Source organism: Penaeus monodon, chromosome 25 (genome assembly GCF_015228065.2).
Source record: "Penaeus monodon isolate SGIC_2016 chromosome 25, NSTDA_Pmon_1, whole genome shotgun sequence".
Classification (NCBI taxonomy): Eukaryota; Metazoa; Arthropoda; class Malacostraca; order Decapoda; family Penaeidae; genus Penaeus; species Penaeus monodon.
The window spans coordinates 1,796,005-1,796,292 of record NC_051410.1 but is presented as its reverse complement, the minus strand read 5'-3'; the positions used below and the strand labels follow the sequence as shown (position 1 = coordinate 1,796,292).

The following is a 288-nucleotide window of genomic DNA, read 5'->3' as shown; positions in this document are numbered from 1 at the left end:
GGCTGAGGTGCATGTGCTTGTAACTTTCTAGCACATGCACGCAAATGAATATTGACTTGAATCCCCTGGACATGGGAACTGTCACAATTCTCTCTCGGCGAACACACCAAATGCGACGGAGAATTTCACGACATTTAGACTTCTAAATATAAGTTCGGAATAACGTTTGAATGAAGTCGGAATAAGGTTGGGATAATGTCGGAATGAAGGTGAGTTTAAATCGGAAATAAGGGATGGATCTGAAGTAAAGTCAGATAGAATTAGGTCGAGATATTGTAGAATGAAAAT

General features: G+C 39.9%; 1 protein-coding gene across 1 annotated transcript in view; it reads right to left on the bottom strand.

The window, feature by feature from the left end:
- LOC119589423 (autophagy-related protein 101-like) overlaps positions 1-288 on the bottom strand; it is a gene marked incomplete at its 3' end in the record, with an annotated part of 88,441 nt that overhangs the window by 74,253 nt on the left and 13,900 nt on the right.